Below are 19,643 nucleotides of genomic sequence, written 5' to 3' on the forward strand. Positions count from 1 at the left end.
CTTTATCTTGTTCTCAGTTATGCTGGCCCCAGGTATTGAAATTTCAGTCATCTACCTTGCTATGTGTCCATTCCTTGGTATGTGTTCATTGTGGTGCTCATTCACCACCCCTTTGAATTTGGAGTCTCATGTTCTTTAATTCTTAGAAAAATTTCTTGCATTATTTAATAAATTTCTCTTCTTTATTTTCTATATTTTTTTCTAGAAATCTTATCATTCATATGTTACATTACACCTCTTGTTTCTTATGTTTTTTCATCTACTTTCTATCTCTGACTTTTTCCCCTAATTTCTAGGCGATTTCCTCAATTTTATATTGTAAATATTCTACTGGATTTTTTTTTCATTTCTGCTATCATATTTTAATTCCAACTTTCAAACTTTAATTTTTAAAATCTTTGTTGTGTTTCTATTTTTGTGCCTGCTTTGTGTTCCATCTTCTTTCAATAATTTGAGAGTTATATATATTTTTACTTTTCTTCTCTCCTCACGTAGTCTGTGTTTCCTTCAGTTTTCTCTGTTATGTTTGTCTGTCTTTTATGTTAGATGCTTTCCTCAAATGCCTAGTGATTCATGAGTAGTCATTCATATTTAAGAATGAGGGACTGTTCACCTGATTGGAAACTCTGTCTCCATATTTAGGCATATGGATTGGTGGGCTTCACTTCAGGGCTATGAGGTAGGAGCCTTGCCATTTTCTCAAATGACTACTGGGCACCAGAATCTCTTGGTCCTGTCCATTTCTCTAGAAAAGTATCCTCCATTTTCCTGCCTGGCTGCCAGTGCTTGAAGGAGCCAAGTAGTGGGGAGTCCAGAAGAGGAAGAGATCTGGTGATGTCAGGTTTTACTCAATATTCCTTTTTCTAGCTTTTTGCCTTACTCCTACATTTTTCTATACCAGCCACTGATAAGAATATCTTTGTTTCAAACCTGTCCAAATTCTTAACCTGGCGTCTTCTTCCAGGGTTGGGGGAAGGGGGAAGTTCCTTGCTGTGTGGGTTGGAGAGAGGATCTGGAAAGGGAACTGCTTCACATGTAGATTTTAAATTAATTCTCCTATTTTCAAGCCCACCCACACTCCCACTCTCATAGATTCCCGATATTTCCATTTCCTGAGTTTTTCTAGATTCTGCAGTGTGAATTGCCAGCTTCTGGGGCTCCAGAAGAACTCCAGGTGTAGTTTTCAGCTCTCTTTGGCCCTCTAATTGGACTACTCAAAATCATCTGCTTTGTTGTTTTCATGAATTTTTTGCTGAGATCTCTTAGCTCATGTTGCTTGATTTTCCTTTGAAATCATTTTAACCATTAGTATGATTTCAGGTGTATTTTAAGAAATAATAGAAATAAAAGCACATGCCTGTCTGCCATAATTTCAAGATTCTTGTTCTTGATTCTCTTTGCCTTGGCTCATCCTCCAGGATAGATTTGTATATACTGAGTAGTGTTTTTGTTTTCTCTTTATTATTGTTCACTCGTATTTTCAACACCTACACTACATGACAGACATTCTACCAAGCTGAATGAGATGTTAGGTATATTGCAAGAAACAGTCTCCTCTTGAGAAACTCATCTCTGCCATTGCTGTAAGAAGGTTGTTAAGGAAAACACTCAACACATAAGCCTCTACAGAAATTATTTTTGCCTTCAATTTCTCAGAAAATCTTTGCTTCTCCTTAAGAGTAAATATCCCGCCCCATATAAACTATGCAGTTTACCATGCCTCACTTTGCACCTAGGCTTCCAGAAAGCTCACAATCAAATGTGAGATTTTTAACTAAATATTTATAAATTATAGGCTTTTTCTTTCATCTCTTGTTCATAAATTTATATTCTTATATCTTTGCTATCTTTATTTTGAGTTCAAACATTTTGCATAAGTTTTTTTTTCAAGATGCCTCAGTCTATGGTTTGAATACGTCTCTTCGAAAATTCAGGTATTCAAACTTAATGGTCAATGGGATGGTATTAAGAGGTGGGCCTTTAAGAGGTGATTAGATCATGAGGGCTCCTCCCTGGTGAACAGGATTAAGGCCCTCCTTATAAAAGAGGTTTCATGCAAGGTTTGACTTTCTTTCCCTCTGCATTCCACCATTTGACAACATAGCATTTCTGCCCTCTAGAGCAGCGGTCCCCAACCTTTTTGACACCAGAGACCGGTTTCATGGAAGACAATGTTTCCACAAATGGGGGTTCAGGAGGCAGAGCTCAGGTGGTGATGCAAGCAATGAAGTGATGGGGAAGCGGCTGTAAATACAGATGAAGCTTCGCTCTCTCGCTGGCAGCTCACCTCCTGCTGTGTGGCCCAGTTCCTAAAAGGCCTGGACTGGTACCTGGGGGATGGAGACTGAAGCAATTAAGTGCCATCTTGGAAGCAGAGAGCAGCCCTCACCAGACAACCAAACCTACCAATGCATTGATCTTGCCCAGGCTCTAGAACTGTGAGAAAATAAATTTCTTTTTTTATAAATTACCCAGTTGCAAGGCATTTTTTATAGCATCATGAAACAACTAAGACATCTCATATTCTTTGTTCAATGAGATGGTATATGCATTCCTATCTGCATGCATGAAAAAAGCCAAATGGAGTTAATAATCATTAACTGAGCACCTTTTGGTAAAACAGAGTGGACTTTACGTAAGGAAATATTTAAAAGAAAATCAAAAGCTTTTCTTGTTCTCCACTATAGTTAGAATAAGGGTCAGATAATTAAATAGTGCCTTATATCAATACCTGGCACATAGTAGGTCCTTTAAAATATTTCCTAAGTGAATAAATGAATAAAAGCATTTCTTAGCAATGAGGTTCGTTAATTATCAGAATGCTTTGCTACTGCAAAATCAAAGGATCCCTTTCATTGGCATAAATCAATTAATATTTATTGAGTACCTTCTTAGTTTAATGTCTTCTTAAATTAAAAGACTCATATTTTTATCTGAAAAGAGAATAAACTTGACCTCTCAATGGCCCTACTAACTGTAAGACTTGATTTCTGTGATTTTATAGCACTACTAGTTGTTTGGTTTTGTATTTTAGAGCAAGTCCCTAAGCACATAACAAGTCAGTAAAGTAATTTAGACCTTCACCAACATCAATGCCTTCAGTTTCTGAAGAATGGATTTTTGCTGTCCTCTCCTGTTTCAGAATCATATAAAACAAAAACAAAATCATTCTTGATTGAGTGATGGGTATTCTTAAAAGGGCCAGCTATGTTTCTGAGTATTAGAACATATAGCCATTCTCCAAGAGTCATATCCATCAGTTCTCACTTGGTTCTCCAGTGCAGGAGAACTCACTCCCTAAAAATGGCAAAAAATTGATGGGTAGAGTGGTGTGAGATCAAGAGAGTTTTCACACATAGTAAAATCTATAAAAGGTTTGGTCTTGAGGAATATTTGTTAAACAGACCTCTGATAGATCCTGTTGTTGATTGTTGCTGTTATTGTTATAACACTTATTTGCCATTCTGCTGGGCCCAGTTAATATTAGCTAGTTCATGGCACCTCCAAAGTATTTACACAATACAATGATTTATAATTTAGTTGGGTGGCTTACTTTTCTCCATGAGGGAAATGTGGAAGAAACAAGATTGACCAAGTAAATGTTAATATTCAGGATTTGATTTAGAGTACAGAGCTCAGATTGGCTTTTCCATTATACTGAAGGATTACAGAGATGCACAGAAACACCGTTGGTTCATCATTACTAACACACACGTGCCAGGACATACAGGCAGGTAGAAAGATTGAAAAGCAACCACCTTCAGTCTGAATTCTAGGGAGTTTATAGGCTTAAATCACAGAGACTTGACATCAGGCAAATGGAGTTTCTGAGGCTGAACAATAATTTGGAATCAGAGGTATTTGAGAATGCCAGTTATTAAGAAAAATTCTTTCCTTAGGATCACCATGGCAAGGCAACTCCTACAAATGTGGTTATCCCAGTGCTTGCCTTCCATAATTTAAGTTGTCTATACCTTTTTTTTTGTTCAAAGTAAGCATTCTGACCAACATGGTTTGACATTCCACCCTGTGCTGTGAGAGATTGGGAAAAATCTGTGCTGGAGGTTCTTGGAGAAAAGGAATATTTCGACTGTTAAAAGACAGGGCAGATTCAGCTTTGAACACGATAACATCATGTTTTTTCAAAGATTGGGGGCCACTGTACTTCTCTTCTTAGTGGGAAAAAGTCATTTGGCCCTGTCTTAGCTTTCTTACTTCTTTTTTTTTAAATTTCAGGATATTATGGGGGTACAAATGTTTAGGCTACATATATTGCCTTTGCCATGCCTGAGTCAGAGCTACAAGCATGCCCATCCCCCAGACAGTGCACACTGCACCCATTAGGTGTGAATATACCCATCCTCTTTGCCCCCTTCCCACCTGCCTGACACCCAATGAATGTTACTACTATATGTGCACATAAGTGTTGATCAGTTAGTGCCAATTTGATGATGAGTACATGTGTTGCTTGCTTTTCCATTCTTGTAATACCTCATTTAGTAGAATGGGCTCCAGCTCCATCCAGGATAATACAAGAAGTGCTAGTTCACCATTGTTTTTTGTGGCTGAGTAGAACTCCATGGTATACATATACCACATTTTATTAATCCACTCATGTATTGATGGGCAATTGGGTTATTTCCACATCTTTGCAATTGTGAATTATGCTGCTATAAACATTCTAGTGCAAATATCTTTTTTATAGAATGTCTTTTGTTCCTTTGGGTAGCTGCCCACTAATGGGATTGCTGGATCAAATGGTAGTTCTACTTGTATCTCTTTGAGGTATCTCCGTATTACTTTCCATAGAGGTTGTACTGGTTTGCAGTCCCACCAGCAATGTATGAGTGTTACTGTCTCTTCGCATCCACGCCAGCATTTGTTGTTTTGGGACTTTTTCAGGTGAAGAAAGAAGAGACATTGATTTATCATGTATTCAATGCTGAAATTTAGGGATGCAGTTAATGAAGGGAAGGGCTCTCCTTGATAGTGATGTGAGAGGAGAATCACACAAACATGCACACATGTTCACACACAGAGATTAAATCTTGTTTGTCAAACAAAAAATTGTGAGCAGCAGCTACCTTAATTATTTACTTACTTGTGGATGCTATTTGGCACTTCTAGATCCATTATTTAATGTTTTCACGTCTGATCACTTCGACTAGCTTGTAAGCCTCTTAAAATCAGGGACCAGCTATTTGTTTCTTTCTTTCTCCCAATGGAAGTAACACATGGCCTTACACTCTAATGGGAAACATCCTGATATAAGGAGAAAAATCTTTGGCTTAGAGAAAATGGGATCTGGAGCAAGTTACTTCACCATTTGTAAAACCAGAGGGTTGGACTAAAGAAAGAAGCCTTGATGGGAGCAATAAGCATGTGACAGGGCAAAGAATCATTCTGAAGTCTGCATCAAAAACTGTTTGGGGTTATCTATTTTTTATTCATAAAACTTATTTTCTCAACCAGATTGCAAGATCTCCTACTTAGTTCGAACAGCTTTTTCCTCTCACCTTTTGTTTTTCTGGGTTACATTAACTCTGTTTATTATTCACCAGAATACCTCCTCATCGCCTAGGTATATTGTTAGCTTGAGTACATATTTACATATTCACTTAACAAATACCATTCAAGTGCCTATTCTGTGCTAGGTATAGTCCTGACTTTATGCATTTAAATTAGATGTTAATGGTAAATACCAAGAAAGAGGTGGTAAAGAGTTAAAAGTTAAGGAAAGCGATGCTTAGATTACACATATTTAAGGGTCCTGGTGGGAAGTATTTCAGTTGGACTGAGACTTTCTTTGGGAATACATAAGGGAGAATCAATCACATCAAAGAATAAAAATAGAAAAATGACAAATTTAGAAGGAATAGTTTTAGAACTGAGATTATTTGATCTGTAGAGGGAAAGGTTAATGTATAATATCATGAAGTCATAAAAGCCCTCATGATTTTCTTCTTTTATATAATTTCTCTCTTAATCAAAGTAATGCATATACTTAGTTTTAAAAAGCAAATAGTAATTACTGAAAAATGGCAGTTCTCTCCCCCCCCCGCGACACCTGATTACCAAAAGCATATACTTTTGCTTATTTTAGCTATTTTTAAAAAATATTTAGTAATATATCATGTTCAAGTCTGGATTAGAAACTGTTCTGCTTATTTATGTTTTTATTCACAAAACTTGTGCTCTCAACCCGATTGCAGGCTCCTTGGGTGCACGGATCTAGGGGTACTCTGTCCTCTATGGTGCCTATTCTGCAATGCCAGGTGCGGAGAAGGTAGCTGCTGTTTGTTGTTTAATCAAATTTATTTATTTATTTATTTATTTATTTATTATTCCAGGGTATTGTGAGGGTACAAACATTATAGTTACACTTTATGTCTTTGCCTCACCCAAATGCGGGTTAAAGGCATGCCCTTCCCTCCCTTTAGTGCTCCCGTGTCCTTTAGTTGTAGATTTGCCCCCCCATCCCCCTAATCCTTAGAGAGTATTTCTGCCATGTGATCAACCTAGTGTTGATCAGTTAGTACCAATTTGATGGTGAGTACAAATGGATCCCGTTCTTCTGCTCTTTTGGTGCCCCACTTTGGATAATGGGCTTAAGTTTAATCCAGGAAAGTATAAGAGGTGCTAGATCACTGTCGTTTCTTATAATTGAGTAATATTCCATTGTAAACATATACCAAATTTTAATAATCCACTCATGGATTGACGGGCACTTGGGTTGTTTCCACATTCTTGCAATAGTGAATTGTGCTGCCAACCTTTCCTGAGGGTCCTCAGAATCCATAGGTGGCAGTGAATGTCAATGGCCTCCCTAAGCAGTGTCAGGATTGGGGATATTTAGTTTTAGAAGGCAGGATGGTGGAGTGGAAAATACAGGAAAGACTTGGAATTGAAAGAAGATGTTGTGTTGAGTTCTGTGTGACCTTGGGCCACTCACCTTTTGCCTCTCTCGACTTCAGTTCCTATCTGTAAAATAGGATTATCATCATTTTCTTGTAAAAGGTCTACTGTAAAGGGAATCACATGAGATTTACATGTGCACCTGTAAAATGCTCCATAAATTTAGCATTTGTCATTCTTACACTGCCCAATAGAACATTCTGTGAGGGTGAAAATGTTGTATGATGTTGTATATTGCTATCCAATATTCAAGCCATTAGTCACTGAGTACATGTAGATATTGATCACTTCAAATGGGGTATGACTGAGGAACTGAATTTTTAATTGTATTTAGTTATAATTAATTTCAATTTCAATAGCTGGCGTGGACAGTGCAAATCTAGTCTGACCTCCTGATTTTACAGATTAGGTAATTTAGGCCTAGAGAGACTGTGTTGCTTTGTCAAGGTCGCATGGCTGATCTCTGGAAGTTGTAGGAACGGAACCCACGCAAATGATCTTTTTTAAATGTAATGAGTTTGTAGTTATTGTTTAATGATATTCATGATCTTACTCTTTATATTAAATTATGTTTTACTATAAAATCAAGGGAGAGTCCTCTGTGACAATTAAGGTGGAAAAATCAAGGTGATAGCAAGTTCCTTTGCACTGAGATTGAATGGGATTTAGTGACTAGATATAGAATAAATGTGGGGCAGATAAAATTTTAAGGACTCGTGTGCTTGAATATAATTTAGATGAGAATTTCTTTTGTCTTGTGTTTTTGAAGCTAAGTGGAAGATATAAAGGCTTTTACATAGGCCAGTTAATTAAATTTATCCATTTGACTTCGAGAAAAATTAAAACTAGTTGACCCCTGCATTCTTACCATTGAACTCTTTGTTTAATGCTACATTTGCAGACATAATTTCTTTTTCAGGATGACATTTATCATTTTATTATAAAAGCAAGTTTTCCTATTACAGAAAATTTGAAAATAATTCTTATAATAGAGAAAGATAAAAATCAGTTATATTCCCTTCACCCACAGATAAACACTTATAATACTTGGTAGATTTTTTTTTTTATAATTTCATATATAAGGTAGTTCATTCAAGTAAAGCTGGGATTATTCTGTTTGATAATTTCATTTTTTTTTTCACTTATCAAGAACTCATGAACATTTCTCAGGGTCAGACCTAGTTTTTAAATTCCACTTCTGACTTAACTAGCTGTAAGACATTGAGCAGGTCACTGGGCTTTGTGCCTTGAAAGCTGCCCAACAGTATAATACTTATTTCATAGCGTTGGTATAAGGATTAAGTGAAAACTCATAACTAAAGCTTCTGACATCAATAGTTTTCTTTTCTATCCAATGTTTATATTTTAGTTGAAGTGATTTGTCTACCCTATATGGGATTTCTCAGTTACTCAAGAAGGCAAATCAGGAGGCATGTCAACTGGATGGCTTTACACTGACTAAAACCAAAAGGTGAACACAGGTGGGGGCCTTCAGAGCCAGTATATGAGCTATAGATAAAGAAAAAATAGAGAGTAAAAAGGAATGAGGCAAGCAGACCACCACCAAAAAAGGGATAGAAACCAGCTTTTAGTCCTTTTCTGTAGTCCTACCTCTGTATCACACTGTTATGTAACTCTCAATCTTCAGTTTGTGGAAAGAACCACGAGTCCCAAATATATCAGTCATTATCTGTAAGACCACCCTCTCCACTAATATTTCATCATCTGAAAAGGGAGGGTTTTAGGCTAGAGGATTTCATGGGATATTTTGAATGCTAACACCTCATGTCCTGTGATTCTGATCCAGTTGCCTTGCTAGTCCTTCCCCTAGGACTTCTTTTGACTATCATGGGTTCCTCGCTCCATCTGCAATTCAAGATTTCTTCCTGGAATCTGTCTAGAGGCACTTAAAATGAGATGCAAGATGGCAAAGAAGTAGGATAAACTGCCTTATTTTGACCATCTTCAAAAAATACACAAAATATGTCCATACACAAAAATACAACACACACACACACACAAACACACGCTCAGATATGTCAAATACACAAAAATGCTATGTCAGGTCTGCACAAAAAATAAAAACAAGAGCAAATTCATGATTCTTGAATGCTTGCTATCTGCTAGAGACACTGGTCTTCTCAAAAATCTTTTGAGGTAGATACAATTATTATTGTCTCCATTTTATAGATAAGAAAATTTAGCCACTTTACAAGGTAACAGCCAATAATTCTCAGAACTCTGTTTTGAATATAAACAGTATGACTCCAGAGTCCACACTCTTAAAAATGATTGGAACACAGCAATTTCTCTGTAAATGTTCAATACAAAATAAGTCACTTAGAAAAAGAATAGCTGAAATCCTGCAATGGCCATTATGGTTGATAATTTTGAAAAAAATAAAGCCTTTCACTAATTTTACTTTTGTCACCTACTGTATGATTAGTCATCTTTGTATAATCAGTGACTACATGCAGGTTCTGGTACAGAGCAAGTGCCCAAAATATGATGGATAAATGAAAGATTAAGTGAATGAATAAATGACAAAAAAAAAAAAAAGGATAAAGACAACTTGCCTCTCCTACCTCAATCAGAGGCAGGAAAATTGGGATATTATTCTGCATGTTCAGCATGAGAATAGCACTTCCTTCCTATTGAGTCTGTATGAAAATGCAAACAGGTGTTAGAAAGCTAGTGTTACATTTCAACAAAATTCATTTAAATAAACATGTCTAGGCTTGCCATAGTTCATTGAACTTGGAATATAGCTCAACAACACTCAAAAAAACACAGAGTGTATTTTACTGGGAGTGCAACAAAAAGCAATTTGCCCAGGGGGCTCTATATATCAGCAACTTTTGTTGCAAAGGGATGCTTTGGTGACCATAAACCAGATTTTAAGTCAGACACTAAGCAAGGTATCATAGGGATTGGAGTCACTCACCTTTCCATGAATCTACTAAAATGGTCACATTCATCTGCCAAAAGAACATCTGATAAATCCCGGCCTTATTCAAAATTTCATCTCCAAGAAGTATAAAAAGTAATGAGGGATATGACTCTTTGTTTGAAAGAAACAGTTGGGTAATTATAATATGTCAGTGTAGATTCATCAGTTGTAACAAACCTACCATTTTGGTGGGGTACATTGATAACGGGGGAGGTGTGTATGTGGTGGCAGAGGTATATGGTAACTCTCTATGCCTTCCTCTCAGTTTTGCTCTGAACCTAAAAGTTCTTTAAAAAAAAAAAAGAATATTGGTGATACAAAAGGGTAAGATTACTGTAAGAAGTTATCTATGTTATCTTCAAAGTGTATGATTGGAAAAATGTAGTTCTAAGACCTTTGAACATATCCTCTGCCTTTAGGAAAACAAATCTGAAAAAATTAATTTAAAAAGATACTTGAATCCATGAGGAGGAACTCTACTTCTATATAGCACTTATTGTCTACCTTGTGTCTACCACGTCTACGCTTGCCTTCTCAGTGAGATGTTGTGAGCTCCTAGAGAGCAGACATCTCATCCGATCTTCTGCCCCCCACTACCTAGGGTGGAGTTTTTCACACAGGAAGAGCTCCAAAAAGGTTGAATTAGTTTACATCAGCTCCAGAAGACTTAATATGTACGATGTGAAATTCTCTTGAGTCATTTATGAATAGTCCTGATGGCTATGAAAAAGGGAAATACTATGGTTTGAATGTGTCCCCTCCAAAATTCAGGTGTTGAAACTTAAGTGCCATGATGATGGTATTAAGAGGTGGGACCTTGAAGAGGTGATTCAGTTGTGAGGCTTCCTTCCCTTGTGAATGGAATTAAAGCCTTTATAAAAGAGGCTTCACACAGCATTCAGCTCACTTGCCTTTCTGTTTCCTGCCATATGAGGACACAGCATGTCTTTTCTCTGGAGGGTGCAGCAACAAGGTGCCATCTTGAAAGGAGAGAGCAGCCCTTATCAGACGATCAAACCTGCCAGCACCTTGATCTGGAACTTCCCAGCCTCCAAAATAGTGAAAAATAAATTTGTGTTCTTTTTAAATTACCCAGTCTCAGATATTTTGTTATGGCAACACAAATGGACTGAACTATGTGCCTAGGAATGAGCCCTTTAATTAGCTGAAAATGGTAGAAACAGAACATAGAAGGGGCAGAGAATGAAGGACCCATAATACAATTGAATATGACTAGCCTAATTTCAACTCCATATTTTTCCTTTTGCTCCTGTGAATGTGATCAGTCATAAAGGAATAGGGTAAAGTGTACAAGTTATTTAGCCATGTTATTTAGCAAGACTGGTTCACCTGACATCAATGATCACAGATACATGATAGTAAAATGTATGGTTGATTTGGTCAATTCAGGAAAACAACTGTTCTCCCTTTTCCTGCCACCACCTGTAAAGGTGGCCTCTGGAGAACATGCGGTAACATTAAAAAGGCACAGATCAATCTGTTACAAATAAAGCATGGACAATTTCTTGACCTCGGTATGTGCTTGGCCATTCTTTATGTTTTTCACGATCTTGGCTCTCCCCCCATGACACCCATTATTTCTTGCTTATGGCTAGATTACCTCAAGCCATTCAAGACGAGAGCAAGCTACCACAGAGCTCAGTTCTTGCTGTTGTGTTTTTCTGGACACTGTCTACTTAATAAACTTCCTTGGATCCCAATTCACTCCATGCCATAGCTATAATGAAATGAGGCGTAGGGAGAAAGATGCCACAAGGGAGCCTGGAACATATAGAGTTGGAAAGATAAACCAGGAATGCTCATCTTGGACACCTCCCAAGATGCCTCCAAGAACTGTCCTGATTCTGCCCACAGTGTTGGACTCATTCTTTAATTCCTGGCACTCAGCATCCTGCATCAAAACCAGGTGAGAATATTTTCTTGGCAGTATAACTCCCTCAATTTTTATAATAAAACTCTTGACTTACTTACATTATTTTCTCAACTATCCTCAGCTATTTATCTCCACTCTCAGAGGACAGTATCTTTTCTCATTTCCAAAACTAATTCCTTTACCTAAAGATCTCTTCCCTTCTAGCCTCTTTAAGGACTTGCCCCATCAATTATCTCCACTGTTACTTAAGTCTGAAATCTCTCCCTTTCTGACTGATTACAGTAGGTAAACTGCTCAAGTTTTTCACATCTTTAAAAAAAAACAAATCAGATTCTTTAAACTTATAGTCCTCTTTTTAATTATAATTTATAACTTTTATTTATATAGATACAGTAGTTTAGATTCACTGCCTCCGTTTTCATACTTGCTAGTCTCCAATCAATCCATGAAACCAGGAACTGGAAGATCAAGTTTAGGGAAGTGGCCAATTCCATACATTAATTAAAACGTTGAACTTCATTCAAGTTACAATTATTTTCTTTTCCCAGGCTAGGGTTTTTGACAAGCCAGAAGAGAGGGAAGGGGGGCATGGTCCTTCCTTCTTCTCTTTTTTCCTACTTAATAACACTACTTTTCCCTTGTCTGGGATCATAATCATAATACCACCAGGGTCAAAACCAGAGGAAGAGAAGGAAGGCAATGCGGGCTGAATATGCTTACTCAGTGGTTAATCAGCTAAGAAATCTTTATGCTCCATAAAAACATAGAAGTTTTACGGTGAGTTTGTGTCAGGGCTGAGTAAGGGGGACAGAGGACTGACTTATAACTTAAGAGAAGAATAGAAGAGATGAGAATTTGGGTTTAAGGGAAAGGATATTATCTCAAAATCTGGACTCAGTTTGGTCTTAGATTGAGGTGTCCTGGGGCTCTAGACTGATGGAATGGGCACGAGGACTGAACTAAGCTGCATGAAGATGGGACAAGGCTGTCCTGAAGGAGAGAAAAGGGCCCCCCACTCACATCTACCTTGGCCACAGCCTCCTAGAATATTCATACTTTGTCAGCATACCTGGAGCTTCTCTTGGGAGGGTCAGAGAAGCAGTAGATAGTCCAAGCTGTTTTTTTCTTTCCGGAGAAAGATTCATCAGAGTTAGGATGGCTCTGGGGCCAAGGCCAAGGTTCAAGACTGACTGGGCAGAGACAGAGTGTTGGGAGCCAGACATACCAAATAGCCAGTGCCCTGAGGTCTCTGCCTCCAGGTAGGGAATGACAGGCAGATGGTAGCAGGGAGAGAAGGGTTATAGGAGAAAAATATCAATTTTATGCTCTACTGGACTAATGGGTGATTTTTAAAAAAATGTACACCTGACCACATGACTATTTTCAAATGTCCCCATGTCTAAGGGAAGAACAAACTCTGTAGTCTGGCAGACAAATACCATTCACAACATGGCATTGCCTTCTGGCCTCTCTAAACTCATCTTTCATATGTCCGTACATTCTAACCATAAGTACTTCCCAAATGCCACCACATCCATGCCTCCATGTCTCCGTTCATGCTGCATTTCTTGCCCTTACATAACTTCTTCATTTGGTCAGTGTCTACACATACCTCCAAGCTCATCTCCCCTGATGTTCTCTCTGTGATATCTTACTCAGCCTTCCTCAATACCTCCAGAGGACTGAGGCTTCATTCTTCCATGACTGTGGAGTCATGCTGTGGAGTTTGCCATGCTTCATAAGTTTGATGGCTACAGTGGAATTAGATAACCTGATTCTTGCTGTGGATCTGCCAACTGCTAGTGTGTGACCTTGAGCTATTTACATAACCTCCTAAAGTTTCATTTTCTCATATTGTTATCTGAAAAAATGAGAATGATAATTCATACATATCTCATCTGGTCATTATGAAGATTCAATGAAATAATGCATGTAAAGCATTTAAAAAAGTACTTAGGACTTTTAAGCTTTCATTAAATGTTACTTGATATTAATCATAGCATTTATGGGCCCTCATATGGTACCAGACTCAATGAAGAAGCAGAGAGATATACATTTCCCCTCAAATTCTCCAAGTATTAATAACATTGAATTTTATTCTATTAAAAATTAACCCTTTGGGAGCAGGGGCTTGGAGGCATTACTGAATCAAAGAGTAATAAGACACAGTCATTCCATCGGGGTGAGTGGCTGCTACCTGGAGGTCATTTCTGCCCTGCTCTCACCCCACTGTAAAGCAGTCATTCCAGCCAGGAGGGGCTAAGGGCCAGCCATGCCACGGGCAAGAGGTAGCCCCTTTCCAGGCCCAGAACTTTCTCCTTCTAAAAGAGAAAATGGCAAATAAATAAATAAAATCTGTATAAATTTAAATAATTGGAAGGCAGCTTGACTGAAAAAGACACTTTTCTTTTTCACCACAAATGTCACCATCTGGACTTTTCCTTTTTTAATTTCTTTGGGACCTGACAAGTCACTGGGCTGATATAATCACACCCAGTCAAAAATGACAGACACATCTCGGCAAGTTAGGGTGGGCAGAGTTCCAGCGTGGCCAGTGAGGACGCAGAAACCGGTGGGAGGGTGGTTTCGACAGCCACCCTCCTTCTCCAGAACACAAGAGCTCCCGAAGTGTGAGCAACTGAAAATACACCACACACACACACACACACACACACACACACACACACATTCACACACACACGGATTTGAGGACATGTGTGTGCTTCCCAGATAGCATTCAATTAACCTACTAGTTAACTCATTTTCCAGCAAAAACTAAAGGCCGAGAAAGGCCAGTCAGCAGACTGTGCTGCTATTAATATGCTACATATTGTCACCCTGTTTCTGTGCTTGTCTTGGTCTCTCCCAAACAGTCCTTCATTAAATCAAGAATAATCCAAGAGAACCAGCAAAGTGAATCCATTTCTCTATATTGGTCAATTGAGAAGCTTCATGTGGACACAGGCCCACAGAATTATTCACAGCTATCACGTATAAATATTCCTACCCACAGAATTACCTTATTTAATATTCTATTTTTGCTCTTATTATTTTAGTTATGGTTATCTGGAAAATATAATGCCTCTCCTGTAGATCTTACACAGAGTACTGTTTCAAAACAGGAAAACGTACCATTTTGTAAATTGTCTTCTATGGCAATTTACAAAGCTCCAGTCTTTAGGAATATTTGCCTATTGCTTGCTTTGTGTGCAAGGGCCTCAATGTGTATGTATGTGTATGTACATATACATACATACATGCATATATATGAATATATATAATCCTTTGCCCAATGCTTGCAGTGTTCTATGCATAAGTACTGTCATAAGATTGCAAGTTCAAAGTCTACTAGGACAATGCTTTTTAAACTTGAATGTGCCTGTGACTCATGTTAGGAGCTTGTAATTTAGTAGTCCACATTTCTAACAAGTACCAGGAGATGCAATGTTGCTGGTCCATGGACCACACTGCGAGTAGCAAAGAGTCAGGGGAAATAGACATAGTTTGTGTACTAAAAATTAATGAGTCCTCCTGGGCATATGCCTTGGCTTCATACCCCATACCCAATCATTAACTAGAACAATAACTTCCTAAATTCTTCCCCAATTCACCTTCTTTCTCCACCCTCACTGCACGCTCTATCACTATGACAGTCACTTGTGACCCAGACGATCATAGAGGGCTCCAGACAGCTTCCCTATCTCCACTCTTGCCTTTCTTCAGTGATATTTAACACTGTGTCCAGAATGATATATTTAACATGCAAATATATCAAATGACATATTTAATATATTTGCATCAGATTCCAGGCCTTTCTTACTTAAAATTCCTAGATGGCTTCCATTGTCCTTAGGATAACATCCAAAATTCATAATATAGTCTATGAAGCCCAGCGTGATACGGGTCTTTCTATCTGTGTAGCATCATCTCCACCAGGCTCCTTCTTCATCACTTTACTTCATCCACTCTGGCCTTCTTTTGGCTTCCTGAGTATGTACAGCTTCTTTCTAACTCAGAGACTTCAAGCCTGACATTTCTACCCCCCGTCTGAAACTTTTTTCTCACTCTTTCTCTTCCCTCACTGTCTTCCCACCAGCTACTCCCAACCCTCTACCTCAATTCACCTTTCGGGTCTCAGCAGAGATTGAAGCTATTCAATTAGCTTTCTATTCCCTGTTAGATGCTATCATAGGACTCTGCGCTTTGCTTTCATGTCACTTAATGCATCATTTACATAGCTGTTTGCTTATTGTAAGCTCCATGAGGGCATGGTCTAGGTCTGCCTCATCGCCACTGAACCGCCAGCACACAGCTCAGGAAGTGCCATACAGGAGGCTCTTAGTGAATATCATTGACAAATGAATGAAACAAAGAACTAGTGACGAGGGCTGTACCAGCGCTATCTAAAGAGAGAGCCAGTAGTGAGTGAGGGTTTCTCTGTGCTGGGGAAGGGTGAGGGTGGGGTCAGATGTTGCTAATTAAATTAGATAGGGTTCAGGGGCGGGGTTGGGAGGGAGAACAACTTGGGCAAGGTATTAGAGAAGGAATAGGTACTCTGTAGGCACAGGTGAGAGAGGATGTTCCAGACGGCAGGAAGAAAGGCAGGCAGTGCCCAAACATGGGGAGTCTTTTCAGCCATGGCAAATTATTTGGTCTTTAGCCTATAGGTAGCAGAGAAGAAGAACAGAGATATTTTAAATCTGGAGATGATGTAATTAATTTGTCATAATTAAATTTGTGCTTCAGAGACATCTCTGTGGAAACAGTAAAAAGGATGGGGGAGATAAAGAATTGAGACAGAGAGGATGGTTAAGAAATTGTGAGATTATCCCAGGTAAGATATGAAGCAAGAACAAATATCATTATAGAAAACAATAATAGTTTAATATTTCGATATTTGAAGCCTTCCTTGAAACTAGGGCCTAAGCATATGACCTGGACTCAACTAATCAACTGCACCCACGACAGATTTTGAATTGAGAACTAATGACTTAAAGAAGCAGGAACAATTGAGAATTGATTGATTTGTTGATGCATTCATTCAACAAATGTGTCTTGAATGCTTAGTCTATGCCGGGCACTTTTCAAGTTACTGGACCTGTAGCAGAGAACAAAGCAGAGGAAAATCCCTGCCCCACAGAGCTTACGTTGTACAGTGGGCAGAAAGCAAATGAGTAAATAAGTGAACTGTATAGTATATCAGATGCTGATAACTGATATGGAAAAGAATAAAAGCAAGCGTAATGGATTAGAATATACTGGAGGAGGGAGCTGATGTTGAGGGTACACAGTTTTAAATAGTGTGATTGCCAAAGGCCTCACTAAAAAGGTGACATCTGAACAAATAAATACCCAAAGCATGTGGGGGTACAAGCTACGTGGCTATCTGGGGGAAGAATATTTCATGAAGAGAAAACGTTTGGGTGGTGGTTCAGCAGCATCACCCAGTATCCAGTTCTACAGTTCTACAAGGTCTTCAGCAGTTGGGGTGCCAGAGGCCACATCCCTGCCCCCTGGCAGCAAGTCGCAGCTGTGGCACAGGGTCAGTTTCAGCAGTGGTGTCCTCACCAGCTGGCTGTGTGATGCGATGCTGGTTGTGGTTCTGACGACTGCTAGCCTCCTTTGATCTGCCTGTTCATGAACTTGGTTCTCCAGCCTTGCTAGCGATTCTCTGAGCACCCTAAAATTGCTTTACTAAATCGCTATTCTTATGTCAGCCAGATGTGGCCAACTAAGAACGCGATGAGTTCCAGTGAGTTCCCAGTCCTCAGGGAGCTGAGGTCTCTGAAGTTACAAGGAAGCCTCTGTCCTACTTCTCTTACCCACAGCTCTTGTTCAAGGTGGCATAAGAGATTTTTAGCCCTATGTCATGCTGCCAGCTACCTTGCCCAGAAGAAATGGAATCACATACACATTTCTAAGAACAAGCAGATAGAATCACAGACTCGAGATAAAAATGGGAGTACAAAGGGCTTCCTTTGAAAAAGATGCTTTCATGTCAGAAAAAGGAAAGCCAAAAGAGACCCAGTTAAGACACATGGGTAAAGTCTTAGTTCCTGAGTTGAGACAGTAGGACAAGAATCAAACCACTATGGCCATGCAAAGAAAGGAGAAAATGTAGGGGTGAGGCATCTGCATCCATTAGGGAAGGCATATTTTCTCAGTTCTGAGTTGCATTATTTTTTCCACATTTTAATAGTACTGAAATTGGTATGCATTTTATCACCAATCGTACATATAAGATAGTGTTGCTCTCTTCTACCTCCAAAAATCTGTGATTAAATGTATGGTGTACCCTGTACATTGGAGAATTGACAGAATATGAATAGGTGGCATCTTAGATCAGGGAGGCTGTGTGTAACTTACATTCCTTTCCTAGTTAGCACGCATACCACTTAACTCCCAAAGCTTGGTGAGAAGATATGGGAAATGCCAGTAATGAGTGTGCAGCAAGCTCATTTCGGAACATTTAGACTCCCTAGGCACACAGGAGTAACTTTGATACTGAAGCTCACAGCTGGCATAAGGCCACTAACAAGACAGTGTAGGACAACTCCACAAACAACTGCTTACTAAACAGACAAAAAGTAACTTAGAAATCTCTTGTTGCGGGAGTGGAGAGGGAATCTAGTCCAAAGGCATAAAGTAAAACTCAGTGGAGGAGAAAAATCATGATATGAACCTTATAAGGAGCAAATATGCTACTCTGATGGGCAAACTAATGACAATGGTAGTATAGAATTTATTAATAAAATGTTACACCACCACCTCCCAGCCACAGTAGGTCATTAGGCCCGCAACAACACAGCATATCCCAGGAAGCAGAGACATAGGCCTTTGTCATAAATTTAATATAGTTACTGCTTTGACATCCTGACTTAAGTTATCTGAAATCCAATCATACTCCATCACCTTTGGCCTACTTAAAACTTCCCCTCCTTGTGTGATTGTTTGTGATACAACCTGCTTGTTTCTCATCTCGCCAACCCCAAACCCAACATACCCCACAGCTACTGACCATTATACAACCTAAGGGTCAACACCAGAGTCATGTAATAAGTTTCCCTCTCTGCTCATGTTTTATTTAAACTAGCCAATCCACAACCCCTGCGGAAAAGCCTGCAGGATAACACCCCTAGAGCTTAATAAAGGTGTGGTCCCCCAGGGCCTCTCTTTCTCACTTGCTCCCCCACCCAGTGGTTGAGCTCCCCTCTGCCTGCCCATTGGCCTCTATTCAGCATCCCTAACCTCTCCGGGACCTGTGAATAATAAATTTCTTTTGTTTCATGCATTCTGGTTTCACATCCTCACTTGGCACCTGACACACACACTGAAACCTTACTTCCACCCCATCGGGGTTCTCCTTGAGAGTGGCTATCTTGGCTCATGGCCATTCTCAAGTGAGAGTCCTCAAAACCAAATCAGAGGCTTGGAACAATGGCTCACACCTGTAATCCCAACACTTTGGGAGACTGAGGCAGGAGGATCACTTGAGGTCAGGAGTTTGAGACCAGCCTGTGTAAAATAGTGAGACCCATCTCTAAAAAAAAAAAAAAGAAAGAAAGAAAGGAACAGTTTCACCTCCGCTCAGGCTGAGCCACAGACTTCATCTTTCTTTATCTGATAATCTCTGATCTGACACCCCCCATTTCTACCAGGCTTGTATGTGCTCTGTAGAATGGCCATTCTCTAAAACCCAGGAGCTGCAAATCCACCATCTGTGTGTCTTTGTACCACCCATGTCACTTTTGGATTTCTCATTTACAAGATGTAATAATCACTGGTTGCTCTTCCAGATCTAAGTGCAATGATTTTTACCACAGTTATTGATGATGGGCTCTTACCTGAACTGGATGGAACTAAGCAGCTCCTTACTGAGGCTGA

Source organism: Propithecus coquereli, unplaced genomic scaffold, assembly GCF_000956105.1.
Source record: "Propithecus coquereli isolate 6110/MARCELLA unplaced genomic scaffold, Pcoq_1.0 Scaffold403, whole genome shotgun sequence".
Lineage (NCBI taxonomy): Eukaryota > Metazoa > Chordata > Mammalia > Primates > Indriidae > Propithecus > Propithecus coquereli.